Source organism: Canis aureus, chromosome 7 (genome assembly GCF_053574225.1).
Source record: "Canis aureus isolate CA01 chromosome 7, VMU_Caureus_v.1.0, whole genome shotgun sequence".
Lineage (NCBI taxonomy): Eukaryota > Metazoa > Chordata > Mammalia > Carnivora > Canidae > Canis > Canis aureus.
Window position 1 is genome coordinate 21,188,019 of NC_135617.1, and position 24,914 is coordinate 21,212,932.

Genomic DNA, 24,914 nt, shown 5'->3' on the forward strand with positions numbered 1-24,914 from the left:
TTATTTTAAATATTTGGCTAAGCATTTTATATTGGAGATAAAAAACGATTCCTGCACAAGTGCACTTGCACAGGAATCCCATGATTGAAGGGTTTCACTAAAGACAGGCTCTTATACTGTGTGTTGATTTGAGGGAACCAATTTCTATTTAAACAAACAAAACAAAAAGCAAACCAAAAACCAAAAACCAAAAAAACCCTGCATCCTTAGTCCACATCCTGGGAAAGCAAGTTGACTAATATGCAGTACTTCGCACCGATTCTGGTAATTTAATGTTATTTTCATCAACCAAATCTCATTGTGTACCAAATAACCCTATAAGATGACCATTTTTCTCACTTTGTCCCACAGTATGATTTCTCTTTAAATCTCTTTCTACTGAGGATATCGCCCCTCAGGCTGTCTCTCACCTACATCCAAATCTATTCTCCACAGCTGGATCATGTAGTGTTGTAACGCTTCTTACCTGGCCAGTTTTCCATCGAGTATGCAGCCAAGTCAGAACACCTGTGAACTCTTTTATCCCGTGGAACCGAGTTCAACCTAGATTGAATATGTCTACCCCAGTGTACTGATGGAGGAAAAAACCCAGCATCAATATAGTCAGTTAGGCTCTGATAAGACCTCAGCAGGTATTAGTCTCTTGCCTCTTAGTTTTTTGGTTCCTCCTGAGGTCTTTTTTAAGAGGAACAGAGGACTCGGTGTACTTCGTAATGGTTCCTTTTCTCCCCTCCCTGCTGGAAGTCTGAGGATATATGTCCTCTGCTATTGACTTAGAGCTCCTGCAGGTAAGTCTTTTTGTTTTTTTTTTTTTTAATAAATTTTTATTTATTTATGATAGTCACACAGAGAGAGAGAGGCAGAGACACAGGCAGAGGGAGAAGCAGGCTCCATGCACCGGGAGCCCGACGTGGGATTTGATCCCGGGTCTCCAGGATCGCACCCTGGGCCAAAGGCAGGCGCCAAACTGCTGAGCCACCCAGGGATCCCTCCTGCAGGTAAGTCTTAAGAAATTCTGGGGACCCTCCTATGCCTGGAGATTTTAACTCCCAGAGTTGTCCATATCCTCCAGCAGTTTGGAAACTACTGTTCAGCTTTCTCTACTCAGACACTGGCTCCCCAGGCAGTTTCCACTGGTGAGTCTCTGCTGTATTTGCCTGTCTGTCCCTCTAATCCTGGTTTTCCTTGTGTCGCTTCTCTACAGGATCCTAGATGACTTATTGGTTTAATGACTTGTTGGTTTTTCGGTCTGATTGGGTTTTAACTTGCTGTTAGGATGACCTGGTGATTTTCAAACCCTTTTTATGTAGAGCAAGAAACCAAAAGTCCCTTTCCTTGATTTTTGAATGTTACCAAAACTTTCATTTCTGGTAAAAATTCACTTGGTCATGATGTATTCTTTTTCTCTTTGTGGATGATTTTTATTTGCTGAAATTTTGCTAAGAATTTGTGTGACTGTGTTCATGAGGAGTAGTTGTTTGCAATTTTCTTTTTTATAATATCTCGTAAGGTTATCACAGAAATACTGATTTCATAAAATGAATGGTTGGGTTCCTTTCTATTTCTAACCAAACAAACAAAAAACAGTGTTTATACAATTGGTGTTTTTGTTTTGTTTTGTTTTGTTGGTTTTTTTTTTACATAAACATTTACAAGAATTCATTAGTGAAGCTACCCAGACCTAGAACTGTTGTTGCCATTTTTGGTTTCTTTCTTAAAGAAAATATTAAGCTACAAATTGAATTACTTTAGATACAGAGCTATTTAGGGTATCTATTTCTTCTTGAATGTGCTTTGGTGATCTCCTTCTTTCCAACAATTTGCTCATGTCACCTAGGTGACAGAATATACTAGCACAAAGTGGTTCATAATTGGAAATTGGTAACTTTTTTCCTGGAAGCTTATCATCTTTATTGAACCCCTCAAAGAATTAGTTCTTAGTTTCATTGATGTCCTCTTGTCAGTTTATTGTTTTCAATATCATTGTCTTCTGATCTTATGTTTATTATTTTTATTTTACTACGGCAGATACTGAAATGATTGACTTGATCTATCTCTTTTCTAATAGCACATAAAGAAGGCTTTCAGTATATTACACAAATGTTAATGTAGTTTAATTCAGTTCAAATATTTTCTAATTTCTGATGTGATTTCTTATCTGACTCATTGGTTACTAAGAAGTATGTTTAACTTCTAAATCTTCAGAAATTTTTTCGTTCATTTCTAATTTAATTGCATTTTTTTCAGCATACATATCTGCATGATTTGAGTACTCTTAAATTTATTAACACTGTTTTATGGCCTAGAATATAATTTATCTTGGTGAATATCACTTGTATTATTGAATGTATGTTCTGTGGTTATTGCAGCATTCTATAAATATTAGGTCAAGTTGGTTGAGAGCATTGTTCAAGTGTTCTATAGTCCTTGTAAAATGTGTTCCATCAATTACTGAGAGGAATGTGGTATTGTCTATTTCTTATTTCATTTCTATTCACTTTGCTTCATGTATCTTCAAGCTCATTATCAGTAGCATACACATTTAGGATTGTTATGTCGTTTTGATGACTTGATCTATTTGTCTTTGTAAAATGACTGGTAATATTCCCTATTTTCATGTCTGCTTTGTCTCATATTAATGCAAGCATTCTAGCTTGCTTTTGATTAATATTTGCATTGCCTCCTTCATTTTATCATTTTACTTTAAACATCTGTATCTTTATATTTTAACAAACTTTTGTATATAGGATAGACCTGTGTCTTTGTTTTTAATCAAACAATCCTTTGAGGTGCTTACACCTTGTAAGTTTAACATTTACTAATCTTGTTTTTTTCTACTCGTTTAACATTCTCAGCTATTTCTTTTTCAATATTTTCTTTTGGATTTGAGATTTCTATGATTTATTTTTATTTGCTCTATTGACATATTTTTGTGTTTAACTTTTTTTAATGATTGCTTTGGAATTTGCAATATATGCTTTTATTTTGACAGTTTATCTTCAAATAACATTAAGTCAATTCACATGTAATATAAGATTTTATGACTGCTTCTTTTCCATATCTTCTATCCTTTCTGTTGCTGCAAATTTTATTTTCTTAATTTATTTTATTTTTTTAAAAGACTTATTATTTGAGAGAGAGAGAGAGAGAGAGAATGGGAGGGAGGGGCAAAGGGAGAAAGAGAAACCTATGCAGACTCGCCATTGAGTGCAGAACCCAACGTTGGGCTAGGTCTTATGACCCTGAGATCAGAAACTGAGCCAAAACCAAGAGTCAGATGCTTAACCAATTGTGCCACCCAGGTGCCTCACAAGTTTTATTTTTGCTTAAATACTCAGTTATTTTTTAAATAAAGTATGATATAGAAAAGCTTTTATTTGCCTATATATTTTATTTAGATATATAGATTCAAATTTCTGTTAAAATTTTTCTTCTGCCTGGAGAACTTCCTTTATCATTTCTGATAGTGCAATCTGCTGAAAATGAAATCTTGCAAGTTTTGTTTGTCTGAGAAAGACATTATTTCTTATCGTTACATTTTTCTAGGTAAAAATTCTAGATTGACAGTTCATTATTTTCAGCATTTAAACAATGTTGCTTAATATTTTGTTTTGCACATTTTCTGATGAGAAGTCTACTGTAAACCTTAAATTCCCTTCCCTGAAAAATAATGTCTTTTTGTCAGACTGTTTTTTTAATTGTCTTTTTAATTACTGGATTTTAGTAAATTGATTGTGATGACCCCTGGGATATTTTTATGTTAATTCTTATGGGGATTCATTAAGCTTTTGCACCTGTAGGTTTATTGTTTTTTTTTTTAATCAATTTTAGAAAATGTTAAACTTCTATTTCTTCAAACTATCCCTTCCTTCTCTTTCTGGAGCTGCAATTACACATTTCTTAGAACAACTGCTATTATACTTGGTTGTGTGTGTGGGTTTGTGTTGTTTTTTTCCTGTGCCTCATTTTGTATAGTTTTTATCACTGTACCACTAATATTTTCTTCTGTAGTATTTACTCTGCTACTCTCATAAGTTAATTTTTAACTCAGGTTACATTTTTGCTTTTGAGACTTTTAAAATATTCCATTGTTATCTTTATTCTGTCCCCGCCCCCCCACCCCCACCTACATTATTGAATGAACATGAAGAGCTTCCCTACCCCCTACCCAATCTTTATCTGCTAGTTCTATCATCAGGGGCTGTTTCTATTAATGGACTTTGTTCCTAGTTATAGGTCATATTTTCCTGCTTCTGTGCATGTCTACTAATTTTTATTGGATTTCACGTGTGCCAGATACTTGTGAATTTTATGTTGTTGATTAATGCATTTTTTTCATATTCTTATGAATAATGCTTTTGTTTTTTTGTATGCCATGCAGTTATTTAGGGTAGGCCCACAGCAGTGTTTTATCCAACACTAATTTATCCCAATGTTACATGTCTGTGAATTTTACCTAATGCTCTGTATATTACAAGGTCTTTCCCTTTGGGCTGTTGGGGACATAAGCTTTCTAAAGCCTGTATGAATGCCAGAAAGTCTTTTGACTATTTGTTTTCAGTTTATTTTTCCCAAGATTTGAGTAATTTCCTCTCACACTTGGGCAAATTAGTGCAAGGCCTAAGACTTGAGGGGACTTTAAACTTCCTTTAAAAAAAAAAAATAAAAAAATAAAAAAATAAAAAAAAAAAAAAAAAAAAAAAATAAACTTCCTTTAAAATTTCAAATGTATCAACATAAAGCTCTTTGTAGCCTTTTCTAAGTAGATATTGAGTATATGTTGTATTTAGTGATGTCAGCCTTTCTTAAAAATATTTATATATCTTAACAGTCTTCTTAGAGAATTAACAAAGTTGTTTTCTTTAATGGGAATCTCTGTTTTCCACTTCATTCACTTCTGATCTTCTATTTCTTCTGTGTTACTTTGATGAATTCTTATTCTTTCTCAGATTCTATAGTTGGACATTTGGCTTCTCAATAGTAAACATTTATTCATTTCTAATATAAATATGTATAGAGATCAATTGCCCTTAAATTGCTTTTTTTTAGCTGTTTTTCATGAAGTTTAAGATGGCATATTTTCATTAGTATTCTGTTGTAAGTTTTATTTTAAAATTTGTACTCTATTTCTTCTTTGACTTATGATTTAAAGTACATTTAAATGTATTTTTATGCATTTTTACATTATCTTTCTTGCTTTTTCCTGATTTTATTGCCTTCGGCTTAGAGAATATGAGAATATCTTATATCCGTTCTTTAAAATTTATTGGGAATTTGCTTATGAAAAAGTTACATGATCAAATTTTATAATGTGCTAAGGATTTGAAAATAAGGTCCTTTTTTTTTCATTCTATATATGTCCATTAGATAAATTCTGATTTTTTTTTTTTTTTGGTCAAATCCTCCTTTTTTTTTTTTTTTACTGATATATTGTCTGACTGATCTATCAAGTAATAAGGAATTTATTTTAATGCCTTCTAGTATAATAAGAATTTCTTATTATCATCTAGTTTTTATATTTTCAAGGCTATGAGTTGAATACAAGTTTACATTTGTTGTATGCTTCTGGTAATCAAATATTTGCTTTTTTAACCGTCTTTAAAACAATGCCTTTCCTCATAATTCTATGTTGTTACCCCAGACAAATGGGTGTAATAATAGCTTCTAATTAGAACTTCTAATCTTTAGTATCTTCATCTTTCTATGCTTTCAATGTATCTGACTTTGTTTCTTGTATAAAGCAAAAATTGTAATTTATTTGTCTACATGAGTCTGTAGATAATGTTTCATTAAATTCAGTTACTTAAAACATTTTACATCTTACACATGCTACTCTGAATAATATATGAGCTGCAAGCTCTGCTTTACTCTGTTCTTACTTCAGAACATAGGCTGATGAGTGGACACTCTTGTGACACAGTATTGTTACCTGTGGTAGAAGATCAAGAAACATGGCAAAGTACATACACTAAATGCTTTTTCCTTGAAGTAACCTATGCTATTTCTGCTCACATTTCAATACTCAAAGTAAGCTGCAGAGGGAACTAACTTCAAATTATGAGGTATGCAATCCTACCATACACTAATAAGACAAGGCCCAGAGTATTACTTGCATTAATTAGTTGCATATGGAGCTTATGTATTTTTCATGCCCCTTAACTTTTATTGGATAACATTTTTATTTCTTTTTCATGATGTTAATTTTTATACTATCTCCTGTTAAGCAATGAGGGAAGGAAATTAGAAATGTTGTTTTTCTGTTGGTGTATAATTCAGTAGAATTTTAGGGTTAGAATAGTTCCTTTTGCCCTTTATCTATCTTTATATTTAGAGAGCCTCCTTTCTAAGTGAAACAGCACCTAGCTCTTCAGTAGTATAAATTATATTTTCCACACTTAATTGGAGATATCCAAAACCCTTGGGCTATATCATAAATTGAAAGGTTGAAATATTTTGCACCAGAGCTTCCCCATACTTGAATATTTATGCTATTCACTTAAAATGTTTTCATAACAAAATAACAATATCCAGATTCCATAGAAACTAATTATTCCAATAGTTCTTAAAATTCTAGAAGCACCTTCTTTAAAAGAGCATGATACTTTTTTAGTGGCTGAGTAATATTCCATTGCATATATATATGGCCTCTTCCTTATCCATTCATTTAAGTGGATACTTTGGTTGCTTCCATATCTTGGCTATTGTCAGTAACGCAGCAATAAATATGGGGTTCATATGTCTTTTTGAATTAGTGTTTCTGTTTTTTGTTTTCTTTGGTTAAATACTCAGTAGTGGAATTACTGTATCATTTATTTCTGTTTTTAGGGTTTCTTTCTTTTTTTCTTTTTAAGAAAACTCCATGTTTTTTTTTTTTCTGCAATGGTTGCACTAATTTACATTTCCACCAACAGAGCAGGAGGGTTCCCTCTTCTCCATATCCTTGCCAATATGCTTTTATGATTTTACTTACATATGAAATCTAAGAAACAAAACAAACGAACAAATGAAAAACAGACTTTTAAGTACAGAGAAAAAACTGGTGAGAGCTGGAGGAATTGGCAAAATAGATAAGAGATTAGGAGGCACAAACTTCCATTTATAAAATAAGTCATGGATGAAAAGTACACCATCAAAAATATAGTCAATAATATCATAGTAATGGGGGCATCTGGGTGGCTCAGTTGGTTAATCACTCTACTCTTGATTTTTGGCTCAGGTCATAATCTCAGCGTTGTGGAATGGAGCCCCAAATCACTCTCCGTGCTGGGCATGGAGCCTGCTTAGGATTCTTGCTCTCTTTTCCTCTAATAAATATTGTAATAATGTAGTATGGTGACAGGTGGCAATTACATTTATTGTGATGAGCACTGAATTATGTATAGAATTGCTCAATCAAGATGTTGTACACCTAAAACTAATATAACATTGTATGTCAATTATATTTTAATAAAGGAACAGAACACTAAAAATGTAATACTAAATTAGTTTTTCAAAATCATTAATATAAATTACATAAGACTTTCAGACCTAGTTGAAGTTATTACTCAACCTACAATATTGCTCCTAGGATCATAGGTTATGGAACTGATAAGTGATATTTAGTAAGTCAATTCTCCCATTGTATAGATGGGGAAACAGAGGCCTAGGGAAATAGTAACAGAGTGAGGTTTCTGAACTTAAGAGTTCTCTGATCTTGTCTATTGTTTACCATCTTCTAAAACAGATACCACCATATTTTATGCTGACTCTAGCTCAATTGCTATTTTTAAGTATCATAACTTTATTTTTTATTGCTTATTACTAGCACATTAAAATGCCATAAAAGTTTGGGGAAATATTTTAAATTATTTTTTTTCCAATTAAAGGCAAATGCTGTTTAGAAAATAAAGAAAATCTAACTGGGAAAATGTTCAGGACTTACAAATTGCAAATACGTTTCCCTCACAAATATTCAGACATCTTTGGTCATCTGTTTATTTTATAAGCCCTGACAGTTTTCCAAGGTTCAGAGTTCAAATGGCATGTGGTTATCAGTTCAGACAAACATCACAGATTGTTATGAAAAGAATGTGTGAGTTTTAATCAGCCATAACCTGCAGCTGTCTCCACTGTTGCAGATATATTTAGGGTATTTTTGTACATACTTATGAACTAACTGTCTAGGAAATGTCACATGTTGTAACAGGGATAGTGACAGGAGATATGGATGACTAGGAAACATCATGAGTCAGTTTGATTCTGGTTCTACATCTGAAAAGATACAAATCAAAACACATCACATAAGCAAAATGCATGAACTATTCAGCCCTGATTCTGAATTCCACATAGAAAAAAATGAACTGTCACAACATTTAATGATATTGTCAGTATATATTTCTTTAAGGTTGGCAAAGAAAGCTGAAGAAGAAGAGAAAGCTCTGCTTTTGTTAAAGGTATAGTAGATGTTCTCCTTAAAGTTAATGCCTACTAGTTAGGTGTTTAGTCATGTGAATTATTTTTTTTATTTGCTACTAAGTGATAGCTTTTATGATATTCCTTAAGAATTAGTTAAGGTAGTATGCAGTAGAAAATGTTTTAGTTGTCATAAAGAATCCACTTTTTGAATAATCCTTGGTAATTTTTAGTCCTTTGGTGCTAACATTAGGAGACTGGCCGTTCCTTTGACAGCATGGACCACTTCTGATCTGATATCGTAGGCCAGAGGTCTTAGGTACATATGTGTCTTTTGTTAGTGTCTGCTTCTTGACTGTGTAAATAATACTGGCCTCAAGCATTAGGACAGATTCTAAATGAGTCCTTTCATTCAGTTCAGCTGACCTTTATCAAGTAAATACGTGTTTTCCCTCCTCATTTTCTTTTCTTCTCACTGCTTGTTCTAACACCGACACCAACACCAAAACCAACATTTGAGTCCCTACTATATGCCAGAAACTCTGACAAGCATGGATTTAAAGTTCAGTTCTGGCACTGCAGTGGCTCATAGTAAAGACTTCAAATATATTGATAGTAGGTGGTCATTCTTCATGTCTCAACTATTGTATGGGACATGCCTACATTAAAAAATTATTGAGTATGTGACATTTAAAATTAATTGGTGCCTCATATTTTTAGTTGTTAAATTATCCTAATTGTGAGGCATTGTGAGAGCGAGGGGCTATATATTCGGTTTCTCTGAAATACAAATTCAATGTCAGGAGAGTGTAGCTCTTGCTAAGAGAAGTACAGTCCAATATTTTCCATATAGGTAATCTATCCTAAGAACTATCTGTTCAATTCTTTTTTCTGTATCTTAAAATACTTTTACTTATCTATGGAAATAGCAGTGGGACTCAGCCAGCACAGTCACATTTTCAATAAATCCATGGCAGACGAAGTGCAAAACAGGAAAAGCAATGACTTAAACCAACAAGAGAATAAGCTAGAAAAGAGTCTTCTCATTAGAATGTGTTTAGCTCACTTGAAGTTATTAGAATAGTATTGCTATTTCTATCCAAAAGAGCAAAATAAAAAAAAAAAAATATCTCCTATAAAAGTACCTTGGTGAATAAGGAGGTAAAAATCTCTGAAAAAATAACAAAACAAAAAAACAAGAAGAGAAATGTGTTCTACTTAAAGTCAGAAATATCTTTAAGTTTTCTGAACAAAAGGTTGGTTCTTAGGCCAAAATATGAAGCATGAAAACTTGTGGAGGATAAATGTCTTTTCACATCCTGTTCAGTCTTTAAAGAGCTAAGCTTGGGAAAATTAAAACAGCAAGATTTTAGAAGTGAATTGCCATGAAAACGTAGTGTTAGCAAATCTACTTAGGGTGCTATTAATGAAAGACAGAAATAAATGTAAACTTCTTAAAGTTTTATTGACAGATGAGTTATAGGTGTAAATTCATAATGGGATTTGATTGTCAAAGCCATATTCTGATTCCTTGACTAGGGTCAAGACATAATGCTGGACAGAATATTTGTGTAATAAAAGCAGTAGCTTTAGAGTAGGACAGATAGAGAAGTGTGAAAACTGCCAGCCTCTCCCACTAATTAGCCATATGTAAATTTCTGAACTCCAAGATTATGGGAATAAAAATACACTGCACAGATGATGGTATGAGAATTAAGATACTAAATGTCTAACACCCACCAGATACTCATCTTTTAATGAACAGTAAGTACTATTGTAATTATACTATCGATATAATAAAAAGGTAGTCAAGTACAGTCAGTACAAAGATTTTCCTTGTGATATTTTACATTTTCTCTTTTTTTTTTTCAATTTCTTCTATGATTAATTTCTCAAGTTGGTAAAGACAATGTGACATATTGTTCATTGTCACAATGAATGGCAAGGAAGATAAAATGTTTCATTTCTAACAGCATCTGTCCCCTTTCTCTTCGGGTTTAGAATACTTTGCATGAATAGACTTTAACAACAAATGCATAAACTACTATATTCTCATATCGTTGCCTGACTAACTTAAATAATAGATATGCTCATTGCTATGAAACGATTTTAAAAAATTGATCTTGAAATTATAAATATGTTTTGACTAGTAAGCTTTCTTTGAGAAGACCTTTACCTAGAGTTTTCAACATGTGCACTGAAGTGGCATGAAAATGAGTCGGAAGCCATCATGGGGATTGACTTGCTAATTTCTATCCCTAATCTCTTATCACTCATCAATTCCATTCCCCTTCTTAGCAATTCACTTAGGAATGAACACCATGTTCCAATTCTGCCTAATAAAACACAAGTCATATCGGGGCATCTTCAAAAGGATATCCCTCTCCCAGAAAGAGAGAAGAGGCAGAGAAAGTGTCCTTTGCATATGGCCATGTCTGGTTATGATGCCTGAATTGCTGCTGCCATTTTGCAACCATGATAGGAGCCAGCCCACAGGTGAAGTTGCCATGCTGAGACGGATGGGAAGAGAGGTGCAAAAGCCTGGGTTCTTGACGATCCTAACCTTGTGGAGCTCTTAATTGGGGGCCATATATCATGAGTGTCCTTATTTTTAAAACCAATTAGCATCACCCTTTTTCTAACACATAGCTGTAAACCACTGTAACTGTTAAATAGGAAACCCTCAATAAACATTAGATATCTTCCTCCTCATTCTCCTGTTCTTCCCCAGCATCATCATTATCAATATTCATATTTCTTCCTCAGCCTCACATAAAGTATGTGGCCCACAGGGAAAGCAATTCCCTTGAGTCTTCACTGGCTCAATCTCTTTCTCTCTATCCTTCAAGTAGCCAAAGGCTGCTCAGTCCCATCTCTTGTTCTCATAGCACTGTGCCCTATTTTTCAGGTCACTTAGAACAATTGTACTTAAGTCCTAGTTTATTAGTTGCTTGTCTGTCTCACTAGACTGTAAACTCACAAGGACAGTAAAGTTTCCTGTCATTCAATGTTGTCTATCTAGTGGATAGCAAAGTCCTGAGAAGTACTAAGAAATAAGGATATACTCTAAGTGAATGAAAGCAAATTAAATCAAAGTGCAAAGCATGAGGATTAACTATTCTTCTAAATTACTCATTCATTTGGAAAACATCTAGTAAATGTGCTACTTACACTTGGATTATGATTTGACAAAATTTTATTGACATTACATATTATAGGCTACAAACTGTCCCCTAAGCAGTATCTTTAAAAGAATGGAAGGGAATTGGGAATGATTATAGTTGAAGGAAGCAAGGAGAGACCTGTCAGATATACCCCAAATTTCATACTCAAGGGGTTAATGGCTTTTATTTGACAGTTGTGTTTTGCCTCACTTTAATTGGATATACGATTTTCTCTTGCGTTTGCAGTTGACAACACTTCAAGGACAAATACTGAACCCTGTGGGGGGAGGAAAAAAATAGCAGATTGCCAGATAGACTAAAAAACAATTTAGCACTCAGCAAGAAAAGGAGAACCCAGGCTGAAACATCCCATGTAGACAATGTCACCACAACACTTCCAGATAAAAAAGAAGTAAAGCACCCCTAAAACATCTCAATTAGAGAATCAAGGTGAACAGAATCATTTTCCTTGAAGCACTGCCAAATATTTGACATAAACTTCAATTTGCAGCAACAAGCTTCAAGGCATCAATTAGAACAGAAATTTTCTTTCAGAAAAATAATCCAGGAAGGAGTCCGCTTAATGTTTTTCTCATAAAGCTCATTTTGTTTAATTGATCTGAGGCCCTGTCTGCTTAAAGATAGACTTGCCTATTACTCAAAGCATGTCAGTTTCTTTTTCCTATGGTGTGATCCAAAGAAAACTTTATACAGGTGTGTGTGTGTGTGTGTGTGTGTGTGTGTGTGTACACAATTCATTATGGAATCAGACTCCAGTTAGAAAAGATTGAAGATTGGTATGCTTTAGAAAGATTCTTCTTAAATGCATACAATTTTGCAGTGTTTTAAACCTCTTCTATTATCAATAACTGCGTTTAATTTTAGAGTGTTCACAAGTAATCTCTGTCAGCTTAACATGCAAATCTAATCCTATTAAAAAACAAAGAATTGTCACATTCTCTGTTTAACTCTTCAAGGACCCATCAGCTGCGAAGGCTGGTTCTCTCCCAGTCAGAAAGGCAAATGCTTAAATGATTAGTCACTTACCTCCACCACTGTTACCAAGCATTCAGCTATTCCAGCAAACACAGTTTGGAAATTTTATTTTCTCCATATTGTCTTGTTTCAAGATTTTCCAATACTATGCCAAAACCAACTATTCCTGTTATTAAAACAAGCAAATGAGGGGAGCCTGGGAGGCTCAGTCGATTAAACATCCAACTCCTGGTTTCGGCTCAGGTCATGATCTCAGGGTCATGAGATCAAGCCATCCTGCTCTATGCTCAGTAGGCAGTCTGCTTGTCCTTCTCCCTCTGCCTTTCCCCCTCCTCATTCTCTCTCCCTGTCTCTAAAAATAATAAAATAAAATAAAATAATAACCCACACAAATGAGTGAAAATATTGACAGAAAAGAGCTCTAAATTTAGAAAGGGTAGACAAGCTTGCTGTATTAACTTCCAAAAAGTCTTTTATATACTTATTCAGCTATTTGTAGGGACAAGAGGGAAAATTGATATTAATTAAATAACATCAATAAATATTAGCATCAATTGGTATTAGTTGATATTGATATTAACATATCAATATCCTTGGAATTTTATAAAGCAAAGGGAAATGATATTTTGACAAAACTAGCCATCTAAGGCTGTACATGAATTTATCTCACTAGGACATCTGTAATGACATTTCTCTGTTCTTGAAAAAATGATTCATTTACAGAGGCATTTATCATGTATCTCTTAGATATTCAAAGTCAATAGGGCCACAAAGATAAATATGCATATTGTACTTCATATAGTATGGACTTTGCAGTCATTCCCTTCATTTACCTGACAGCACGACCTTTGGCCCCTTATCAAATATATGACCTTAATCAAGTTACTTAAATTTGTTTTGCCTTGGTTTCTTCATCTGCAAAATGGGAATCAGAGTGCTTTCCTTTCAGGATTGTTGTAAAGTGTAAATGAAATTTACTCTTAAGGTGTTTGGAACTAACACAATAAGCACACATTAAAAGTTAGCTGTTGTTCCTACTATTATAGAATGCATAACTTGTCAGGACATTTAGTTACTATAATTCACATAGTGATATAGTAAATTACATATGTAGAAATATTTCCAGTGTTCCAAGGACAACTACTTGCTCTTAGTTAATTCAATAAAAGTTTTAGAAAGAGGTTGACTTTTAAATAAAGGGATAAAATCAGAAAATCATGATAGCAAGTGAAAGGGAGTGCTATTAATGATTATCCTAAAATGATGAGTATAAACCAGAAATCACCAATGGAAACCCAAATGTATGATAATTCTACTTTTATTTGGCTTGGACATTTAATTTGTCCAGGTCCAAAAGGAAGAAGAGGGTTGAGATCAAGGATATAGCTGAATGTATAGTCTGAAGGTCATGAAATGGATGGAATTTTTAAAGTATAACAACTAATTTAGTATGACTGGTGTATGTACACAATATTTATTCATTCATTCATTCATTCATTCATTTATTTATTTAAAGATTTATTTATTTATTCATGATAGACAGAGGTGGGGGGGGGGCAGAGACACAGGCAGAGGGAGAAGCAGGCTCCATCCTGGGAGATACGGGACCCGGTCCCAGGACTCCAGAATCACATCCTGGGCCAAAGGCAGGTGCTAAACCGCTGAGCCACCCAGGGATCCCCTGTACATAGTATTTAGTATGAAGTATGTACATACAGAGCTATATGAGTAAATGCTGGGAATGTGCTTTGGCCTCAAAATGGCACTTTATCTAATATAGGCAATGAGGAATCCCTGAATAGTTTTAATTATGGGTGAGACATGATCAAATTTGCATTTGGAAGGATACTTCTAGCTGCTTTTCATGGATGAGAATGTTGAAAACCTAAGTAAGGTAAGTTTACTATAATAGTCTAGGCAAAAAATAACAAAGACCTCAATTAACCTGGGGCTGTAAGAATGAAGAGAAAGGGTGGAATTCTGAGTCATTTCAAAAAATTGATTTGATAAATTGCATTGAACAATTGGATATGTAGAGGTTAAGGAAAGGAAGCAAATGAAAATAATACAATTCTACCTTTTGTGCGTAGCTGGGTGGTGATTCACCCCACGATGGGGAATCTAGAGTAGGAACAAGTTGGAAGAAGAATGTAATATGAGCTATACCTGAAACACAAGTTCTGTGTCTGAGATGTTGCTAGAGAAAGCATCCAAGAGCTGCCTAGTATATAGCTATGTATTATAATGAGTAAACACTTTGTTATTTTAGTAATGGGAGATTGACTGCATTATCATTGTGTTCTGTTGAAACAAATTGGAACAAGAGACTAGGGGTGTACTGTATACTACTTGCCCTCAAAAATCAAAATATTGCATTATCTGGCAATTACTTTTATGATTTCATTTTTCTGGGAGAATAGAAAGAGCATTTTTAACCAAAATGATTTTTTTGGTAGTACAGTCTCCCTTTATTTAGAGAATAAAGAAAATACAGTTATATATATTTTTAAGATTTATTTGTTTATTTATGAGAGACACAGAGAGAGAGGCAGGGACAAAGGCAGAGGGAGAAGCAGGCTCCTCACAGGGAGCCTGATGTGGGACTTGATCCCAGGACCCAGGATCACGCCCTGAGCCAAAAGCAGATGGTCAACCGCTGAGCCACTCAGGCATCCCAGAGAATACAGTTTTAAAGGTTTTGATTTATATATCAATTTGTTATCATACTGGTTGTTTAGTCAAAATTCTGTTAAACATGGTACTAGGTATGGACTCCTAGTAAATAACTTACTTTTTTTCCTTCCATAGAAATCAATAACTGAATATTTGCTAAATTAAATTCAATGGATTGACATATTCAAACTGAAGAGAACAGACTGGGCACAAAAAAATGGGAGATTGTAAAAGAATCCTGTTTCTTTCCCTTTTCTCTTTCCTGAGGCAGTGCTAGATGACAACTCAGGAAGACAGGCAGGGGTACAGTGTCGAACCATTGTTGTCCTCTGTGAATGATGCTCGTATCATATTCAAGGGGCATGGGTCACAGAAGAGGTAAGGGCAGAAAACACCGAGAAATCCCAACCATGATGGAACATCATGGACTTACAAAGTGGCTGGGCTGGGCAAGTTTTTCCTTCGAATCAAGTTTCTTGCCTCTCAACTTTAGACAGTGTCACAAGATGTAATTGCTTTGGGATATGTGATGTTATTTATTCATTAAGACAGATACTTGGCATTTTAAAACCCTATCTTAAAATTAGACTACATTTCTTTCAAATATTCCCTTTCATTAGCTTTATGGACTTTAAAAAAAAATATTTAAATATTTACCTAATTAGGCAGCCCGGGTGGCTCAGCAGTTTAGCGCCGCCTTCGGCCCAGGGCCTGATCCTGGAGTCCTGGGATCGAGTCCCACGTTGGGCTCCCTGCCTGAAGCCTGCTTCTCCCTCTGCCTGTGTCTCTGCCTCTCTCTCTCTCTCTCTCTCTCTCTGTCTCTCATGAATAAATAAATGAAATCTTTGGGAGAGAAAAGAAAAAAAAGAGGTAACATAAGGCTACTTTTTTAGTTCCTTTTATTGTTTTTGCTTATGTTGACATTTTTGAGGAGTACCAGTTAAGTATTTTGTATAATTTTTCTCAATTGGTGTTTGATGTTTTTCTGATGATTAGACTGGGGTTGTAGGTTTTGGGGGAGGAAGATCAGAGATAAAATGCTATTCTCATCATACCCTATCAAAGGTACATACTATCGATACTACTTATCATTAATGATGCTGACCTTAATTACTCGGCTGAGGTAATGTTGGTGTTCTTTAATGTAAAGATAAAATGTGGGGAGTTATCCTCTACCTTCTTGAGGGTAGAGTATTCACATAAATTATTTGGAATTCTGCATCCAACATTTGTCTATTTTTCTTTATTAGATCATTTATTTATACCACTAAGGACCTGTAGATACTTTATACTTTGGGTTAGAATTCTATTTTTTATTAAAGTTGTCATCTTTTTTTTATTAACTGTACTTTTAAAGCTCTGTTTACATTCTATACTCTGTAAAATTGTATACCCATTGCTTTAATGGTCATTTATACTCAAAGGATTAAAAATATCTACCTCTTGACATCTCTAGGCAACTGAAAACTGTTTCATGGATACCATAATGGTGTCTACAGTAGGCCTTGGCTAGGCCTATTGTGTTCAGTTCCTACTACGCTTCTCTAACAGAAGATACAGTGCTGGTATAAGCCCACAGGCTGGTCATCAATAAATAATTGCAATGCATATATACATGCATTGAATCTATTGATAATTTGTTTAAGGTCAATGTTGATAAACTGGCACTAGAACAAAATTAGAAAGCATGCACAGCACTAAGTAGTTAGGTCTCGTTCTATCACATGATTGGTGATAATAAGCAGCTTGTTAAACATTTAATGCATTCTGTGTATTGGCAGGATGTCACCTAAAGCAGGTAAAATATTATCACCATTGAGGAGAAAACCTAACTTGAGAGGAAATTAGAAGACCCAAAGAGTTTTGCTTTCTGGTGTTTGCTATCCTAATATCCTCGAATGGGACTTGCTGGAAATACAGCTTTATAACAATGAGGAAACTAAAACTTCTACATGGCTTCTGGTAGAGCACTCATTTTTGTCAGACTTCAAAGCCAGTCATTTTTGGAGAATTTTAACACTTCAACCTCAACACATCCATGATAAAAGATAATGTATTTCCTTCCTACTGAATCAGATGCTCCCACCTTCTTTATTTCAGTGAGTGGCACCCCCATGAAAAAAAAAATGTCAAAGATTTGTCCAAATCAAAATATAGAATTGATAGTTATCCGTGATGCTACATTATCCTTTTCCTTTGAGTACTGAGTCCTACATATTGCTTTCTATATGCTTACTCAATTCACCATTTTTTATTAGTTTTCATTACCAGTATCCTACTTCAAACTATCCTTTTCTGTCTGAAATATACTTTGAAAAGTTTCTATTATGTTATCCTCATACACTCTTTCTTTAAGAAAAGATTTTTTTTAAAAGATTTTATTTATTCATGAGAGACAGAGAGAAAGAAAGAGAGAGGCAGAGACACAGGCAGAGAGAGAGGCAGGCTCCACGCAGGGAGCCCAACGTGGGACTCGATCCGGGGTCTCCAGGATCACACCCTGGACTGAAGGCAGGCGCTAAACTGCTGAGACACCCGGGCTGCCCCAGATTTTTTTTTTTCCAATATGGAATGCTACCTTAGTTTCAGGTATACAATGTAGTGATTTGACAAGTTTCTATATTATGCTGTGCTCCCCACAAACGTAGCTACCATGTCACCATACAACACTATTATAATACCACTGACTGTAAGTGTGGATTTATTTCTGGGCTTTCTATTTTGTTCTGTTGATCTATGTGTCTGGTTTGGTGCCAGTACCATGTTTTTTTTTTTTGATGATTACAGCTTTGGAGCACAAATCTGAAAATGTGATACCTCCAGCTTTGTCCTTTCTCAAGATTGCTTTGGCTATTGAAATTTTGTGGTTCCATACAAATTTTAAAAAATATTTATTCTAGTTTTGTGAAAAATGCTGTGGTTATTTTGATAGAGATTGCACCCACATCCATTCTTGACCAACCCCAATCTAGTCTTCACACCTGGGTCAGAGATCCTTGTTAAAAGCTTACAAATGAGCACTTAATCTTCTGTTTTCAACCATAAGTGGAATTCTGCTCTTGGGATTAAGATAAAAATAATCTAACTTAGTTTTATAAATCCTTTGTAGTCTGTTCCTTGTTGCTCTTTAATTCCTTTTAGTGTCACAATCTCTCTCACCCTCTCTGTTAGAAAACATTTCTGCTTGCTTCCCCTTTAAGGTAGGCTGTGCCCTTCTGTCCATCGTGCCTATGCTAGTTCCTTTGCATGAAATCTGTTCTCTCTCCCTCCCTAGGTGATCCTTGTTAACATCCTTAAGATCTCAGTGTGGTCATCACTTGCTAGAAAGCCTTTTCTTATCTTTTGGATGACATAAACTCATTCAATATGCTGTGATCCTATATCTTAAACACAAGCACCTTATGTTTCTCCTTTGTAGCACTGATCACAGAGGCAATGTGACATCTATTTGGGTATTTAAATTTGCAATGAATTTTTCTTCCATTAGACTATAAATTTTGAGTGCAGGTTTGACATATTTTTACCCCTGTACTTCTACTACTGAAACTGGTATCTGGCTCATAAAAAGTTTTTAAATATTTCTTTAATAAATCTATAAATAAGTAAACTTCTTAATATCCCAAATGAGAAACAGAACTTTAGAGGAATGAAGTGCAAGATAATCAATTTGTTAAGGTGGACACTAGAATAGTTTTCCCAAATTTTACTGAATTATTCTCCCATCTTCTGTTCCTTTGTGATTAAAATTTAAAAACAAAGCAAGGCCAAACAAAATAAAATTCAGGTATAAGACATACAATGTATTTATAAGCCGTTTCTAATGAGTATGGCGTAAATTTTCTCAGAGCTAGAGCATGATTGATTTATATATTTATTTAACTCTGATATATAGATTTAGCTTAAATATAGTCTTTCATTAATAACAGACTTATTTTTTATGAATGTCCTTTTTAAATCTGCCTACATTTTTGTTTTTAGTAATAATATAAACACTAATGAAACCACCATTAAATACAAAAGCTAAAATCTTGCAGATGTTCCCTACCTCTCTTACTCGTTTGTCACCTCCCTGACATTCTATGGCAATAATTCCTTCACTTTTCTAAAATTACTGCAATTATGTGTGTTCACTTCATCCCCAAATGAAGAGATCCTATGGATTCATATACTTCCTGGTATTTGTCAGACTTTTAACCCTTTAAATAAATATATATAAAATGATAACGCAGTGTGGCCTTCATTTGCATTTTATCAACCCAAAAATGGGTTTGCATCATCAGATTTTTATTCTCAATTAATTCCTTTTATTCTGAGCTGAATTGGCCACAGTTCATTCTTCTCTTTCTCCTTAGTTATTTTACTAAAACTCACAAAGGATAATAATCATACAAATCACTTTATTGTGATAAGCTGTTTTCACTTTAATGGACTATTAATTAAAAGTGTATGATTTTGGGGATCCCTGGGTGGCGCAGCGGTTTGGCGCCTGCCTTTGGCCCAGGGCGCGATCCTGGAGACCCGGGATCGAATCCCACGTCGGGCTCCCAGTGCATGGAGCCTGTTTCTCCCTCTGCCTATGTCTCTGCCTCTCTCTCTCTCTCTCTCTCTCTGTGACTATCATAAATAAATAAAAATTTTAAAAAAAAGTGTATGATTTTAGAAAATAGGAAAGAGACATTGCTAGTGATTATCATATTTTTATTCCACTTTTTTTTTTTTTTAATTTTTGAGAACTGGTAGGGAAATAGGTTTGATGTAATAGCTTGGTCCACTAGCAAGTAGGTTGAATTCTCCTGGCACAAAAACATGATACTTAAGAGGAAATATCTTACTCTGAAGTGATAGGAATTATTAATTTTTGTGTGTGTATGTTGGTATCTGTGACTGTTCTTATGTTTCCATATGAGTGACAAAATGAATGCTAAGGCAACATCCGTGTGTCACTTGGTCCATGCTCTGATTAACTTAGTGACAACGTATTTGTAAGCTTAGTCTAAACAGGAATTTGCAAAGATGATCAGCATCTTCCTTCTGGAAAATTTTCTTTTGTGAATTATTTCTAAACACATCAAAATAATCAGAAATAATCTCAAATACAATTTTACTCATTTATCTAGAGTTATTTTCAGCAGATAAATGTCATTGCCTATCACTTGTGGGGAAATAGTTCTGGAGATCAAACTAAGGTGCTATTACCATTCAGTAAAACTGATACTCAGGAAGATTAGTCATGTTTATGCTGAGACCTGAAACATTAACCTGTAGGTGAATATGTAGTCTGGTATTAGCAGACATCCTCTGAATTATGTAAATCTATATATTAGCAAAAGAAGGGGAAATTGTGTGTGGGGGGTGTGTGTGTACAAAAAAAAAAAAAAACCAACAACAAACAAAAAAAAACAAAACCTGCCCTAAGTTTACTCTAAAATCAGTGTAGCATTTAGTACAAAAACTCTTTCCAGAAAGTTAGGAAATTTCAAAAGTGTCATTGGAAACCTTTAATTCCCCAAAGTGCAAATACTTTATAGGAGAGGACATTGGTCAGTGTGAATTCTGGTAATCACGTATGCTGGATCAAATGTCTGCATTCCCAGCCAGTTACTAAAGTAAACTCTGATCGACAGTCCCAGGGCTGTTTAATTTTTTACCATGCCAATCATCAAGGCTTCCCTCTTCCCTCTCATTTATTTACATTAATAATGAAACCTTTAGCTGCTATGCTCAAAGTGAAATATTCTTCTCAGAAACAGTTTATGGAGCCAAACTTTTTTTTTAGTGTCAAGTAGAGCTCAAGTCATTGACTCATTGTTTTCATTTTCTCAGATAATATCAAACATGTGTCCCAGATCGTGTATAGTGAACCTGCTCAGAAAACATTCTGACTGCATTTGGTGTACAAAGTTTGATACCAGCTGCCAGAAGCTACACATTTTGATGTTGGCCAGATGTTAGGTATTTGTGCATAAAAATGATGGGGAAAATATGCCTATTCATAGCCTAAGTTTTCTGCCAGCAATTACTCTAAGGGAGATTTTGATATTTTATTTATAATACAGTAGAATCAAATTATTAAGTGGGAAGAGTAGTTTATCCCACAAAATAGGCTCTTTGGAAGAATTATTGTAAGACTGACAAAAAAGCAATAAAATTTCCAATTATCTGTGATTGATCTTGCCATATCTCCAAGTCCCCTCTTGCCATTCTTCATTTAAATCTATGTACTCTACTGTCAAATCTTGAGATAATATGGGGTCATTTTATCATTTTCATTAGGATGCTATGGGAAGTATAGATATATAAACAAAAGTGAAAAATTGTTAGACTAGTGAATTGGGGAAAGTTTAGATGTTAAATTTTAATCATTTAAACAAAAGTACATCTTTTTGCATAGACTATCTGAATATTTGTCCTCCGTTAATTCAGTTAGGTTATTCAGACAAGCCTCCTTTATATGATGGAGTTCTCATTTGCATTTGAAACCTGAGGCGAAATTAATTTTCCTTTCAGATGGTATATAATAAAATCCTACTGGTATTGTCTTTCTTTAAATCCCTTTAGATAAGTGATCCTGGGAGCATTTCAGGCTTCTTAAAATACTTGATGGAATGAATGAAACTAAACTCTGAAGAACTAAAGATAGTCAGTTAGCACATATGTCAGTATTAAATAGCCTCAAGAAATTAAAGATCAAATGTTGAGTTTGACAGATACGAGTTTCTGAGAAATATGGGGAAAACCTGGAAAGAGTCATAACTGCTTAGCATCTGAGTTAAAAAATTAAACTCCTAAAAAAACTACATTAATCATTTTTCTCTATATATAATGTAGCAAAAGATATGGAAAATGCTGTAGGCAAATTTTTATGACGTTGACTAAGGAGAAAAGTATGCCAACTGGGTCAGAATTAAATGGTTAATGTATTCAAAAAAATAAAAATTCTGTGCGTCTACACAGAAATTTTGACAACTCTTAAATCAGGGAAGTGTAGAGTGTATACATAAGAAGAGAGTGTTTGAAATTTGAGTGCACATTGATATAGGGAATTAATTGTATATTCAATGATCAATAGAGTGAGCAACCTTAAGAATGCATTTGCATTCCAGATAATCAAGTAGCATTGTCAAGCAAAAGAAGAGTCCTGCTAGATGATCTAGTCTCACCCTAAACATAAAAATAATCAATTACTTAAAGCTCAGAGTTCATATACCAACCTAAAGGGAGAAAAAAAAATAGCAAATATAAGTTTTCAATAGGTATTTGGGTAGTTTTTTCAGAGTTCAGATGTGGGAAGGGTTGTGAGTCTTATTGATTCCAGAGGAAGTGATTCTTTTCTAAAATATGCTATATATCCAAGCAAACATGCTACAGTATTATTGCTCTGGCACCCAGTAATTCACTCACAAAAGCTGCTGTCTTATGCTGACCAGTTGGAGATACATAAAATAAGAATGTATTTTATAGAGGTCCGTACCATATGATTGTGGGAGGGGGTTCTGAGATCTACCATTTTGGTAGCTCTTAGTAGGATCTATGATTAGGTAAGGTATGATTAGGTAAGGTATCTAAAACAATCTATTCACATTCTCCTCCAGAGTGCTGAATAGATATTTCTTTTGTAGAGACTACAACAAAAAGGATCAATGGCTGTGGTAGCAACAGATATGGTAACAGATAAATCATGTGAAAGAAATGAAAGATTTATCACAAAAATCAGATATAGAATTGAGAACGGTAAGTCATAGCAGGTAACATGAGAATTCGGTTATCCTTGTACAGGTCCAGGAAGATCTCCTATACAAAATAAGCTATAAATATTAAGACGAATCGGCTGTAAAATCCTTGCATTCCTAGGAAATAGCTTAGAGCCTGGCACACTGCATGTCCACTGGGGCCGTTTTTAAATGAATGAAAAAAAGAGATAATTCTTTTAAACCAGTTTTTGTAAGAAAAACATTTTCAATGATTGCTCTTAGAATCATAAACAGAGGGATCCCTGGGTGGCGCAGTGGTTTAGCGCCTGCCTTTGGCCCAGGGCGCGATCCTGGAGACCCGGGATCGAATCCCACATCGGGCTCCCAGTGCATAGAGCCTGCTTCTCTCTCTCCTGTGTCTCTGCCTCTCTCTCTCACTGTGTGCCTATCATAAATAAATAAAAATTAAAAAAAAAAAAGAATCATAAACAGAAAGAAATGCAAAATATTTATACCTGATCAGGAGAAACTTTTCATTCTATTTATTTAATGCCACTGTATAATCTTAAAATATGCGAACCTTTCTCCTCTGACATCTCCACCATTAGTTCAAAACTGCTGGGTGAAGTTATGTGCTTTGAAAATGTTTTTGATTAACATAAAGATAAAAATATGCTTTTATGACTAAAACTGTGTGGTAAATTAATATGTATCATCTACCAACATTATATTTTAGTCATTTCACCAAAGAAGTATCTGGGAATTGAATAAAACAGAGCTCTTTGTTGTGTGATTCTCTTGTTAAGTTCAATTAAATATAATTTCCACTTTGTGGTAGTAAGTAAACTGTAGGGTAGGATCAATGGTGAACCCTTAAAAGAATGCATTCCAAGAGTATTCAATGTCACAGCACTTTGATGCTAAAATTGAATTTTGAGATGAACTTAAATGAAGATGTATACTGTAATAATCATTACTGAGAATCTTAGCTATAAAATACTCTCACATAACAAAACAACTGAGTATGCTGGAGACTTTCAATTATTACCTTTCTGTGTTGCTTTGAAGCAAGATTTTTATCTTGGCAACACCATCATTTGAAGTACATGGTTGAATAACTTAACCTAAAATTGTCTACTAAAACCTCTAAATTTGGGACACCTGGGTGGCTCAGAGGTTGAGCGTCTGCCTTTGGCTCAGGGCGTGATCCCAGTTTGGGGATCGAGTCCCACATCGGGCTCCCTACAGGGAGCCTGCTTCTCCCTCTGCTTATGTCTCTGCCTCTCTCTGTGTCTCTAATGAATAAATGAATAAAATCTTAAAAAAACAAAAAACAAAAAACTAAAACCTCTAAATTTTAGAAATCTGAAATCAAAACAAGGATCTAGATTCATAAGTGGTTATTTCCTTATCAGTGAACTTACTGCAATTAATTGTAATGCTACTTACTATATTCACTTTAGGAGGAACTCAGAAAATATTAGGGTTTACAGTTACATGTAATCAAGGAGAATTAAAAAAAACAACAACACAGAAGTCAACAAAAATTGTCTCAGGACATTTCTAAGAACAGGATTACAAGACTTTTTTTTCTACTTGACCAAAGAATATGCACCTTCAGAAAGTGATTGAAAGGTGGCAATTTAAATTCTAAGTGAAATATCAGTGTAAAGTTTCTCTTTAATTCACTTGGGAAGAGCCATCTGGCTTCAAACGTAAGGAGGAGCATTAAGTAATCATCCCTATGCATACTTTTGGAGAGGCATGAGAAGCATATTACCAGGCAAGGGAGAATTGTTAATTAATGTATATAATTGGGATCCCTGGGTGGCTCAGCGGTTTGGCGCCTGCCTTTGGCCCAGGGCGCAATCCTGGAGTCCCGGGATCGAGTCCCACGTCAGGCTCCCGGCATGAAGCCTGCTTCTCCCTCCTCCTGTGTATCTGCCTCTCTCTCTCTCTCTCTCTCTCTCTCTCTCTCTCTGTCTATCATAAATAAATA